Raw genomic sequence first — 1,334 nt, 5'->3', positions numbered from 1 at the left:
TTGCAAAAGGAGAATCTTAATCACTACAATGTCCTCAAATCCAATGATACCAGAAACCAATAACTCCCCAGCATTTAAGAATGGAAGTATAAATGCTTTAGTAGAGAAATATGCAGTACTGTTATGTCAGACAGCCTGGAAAAATGGGACTTGGTATAGGATTTAATGTCATAAATTATGATGTGTAATAAGCATGGGTGTTAGTCTGTTCTGCTTATTGTAACAAAAGACCAGCATCTGGGTGGTTTATAATCAACAAAAATTTGTGTCTAAGAATTATATAGAATAGAAAATATAGAAGCAAGCCATTGAAAAAGAAGGTTAAATATGTCATTGTTTCTCTTATGTAGGAAACCTAAAGTGTAAAAAGTTTAGGGAGAAAAATCAAAGATAGAATGAGAAATAGGGAGGTAGACCTTTTATAAATGATAAGGAGATCTCAAGATGGAGAAAGAGAGACAAAGAGAGAAAGGGAGAGAGAGACAAAGAAAGACAGAGATGGACAGAGACCGAGAGGCAGAGAGACAGAGAGACAGACACAGAGAGACAGAGAGAGAAACAGATACCAAGAGACAGAAAGATAGAGACACAGAGAGACAGAGAGAGAGACAGAGAGAGAGAGAGAGACAGAGACAGAGACAGAGACAGACAGAGACAGACAGAGACAGACAGAGACAGAGACAGAGACAGAGAGAGCATAGACATGAGGGGTTAGGAGAGAAGGAGAGAGGAAAGAAAAGGAAAAGGGATGAGAGCCCTGTGTGCGCGCCAGCCCCTCGATGAATGCACTCATTGTGCAGCAACAGCACGCACTGTGAACTGTTAAATCAAGCCATTCAGTGCATGGCACAACCCATTTCCTGGTTCAAAGACGGTACCTTCTTGCTGCGTCCTCATCTCGCAGAAAGGAATGAATGAGCTTCCCTGGCTTATTTAAAAAATCACTCTGTATTCTGCAGCACTCTACTTCCCAAATTTATTTTATTTCATTGATCCTGATTGCCATATTTTCACTATCCTGCATTGCCAGCTTTGGATGTGTGAAGGGTCTTCTCTATGCTTTCTTCCACTAGTTTTACAATTTTTTCTTTACTCTTATGTCTGCAATTCATCTTGGGTTAATTTTTATTTGCAGGAGAGTAGTTGTAATGTGACGTATTTCATATGTCACTTTCATGAACTTTTAGTAAAATCAAAATTTGTTTAGAAATGTGAACACAAAATTGTACTGCAGTAATTAAGCTTTGAAGCAGCCTTTTATTCCAAGCTATTGCAATCAGCTGAAGAGGCCAGAATTCAGTATTCAGCCCACCCTGTTGGAACCTGAAGAAGCT

The sequence above is a fragment of the Octodon degus genome, unplaced genomic scaffold (genome assembly GCF_000260255.1).
Source record: "Octodon degus isolate 3935 unplaced genomic scaffold, OctDeg1.0 scaffold00150, whole genome shotgun sequence".
Taxonomy (NCBI): domain Eukaryota; kingdom Metazoa; phylum Chordata; class Mammalia; order Rodentia; family Octodontidae; genus Octodon; species Octodon degus.
Note: the sequence above shows the minus strand (reverse complement) of the source record.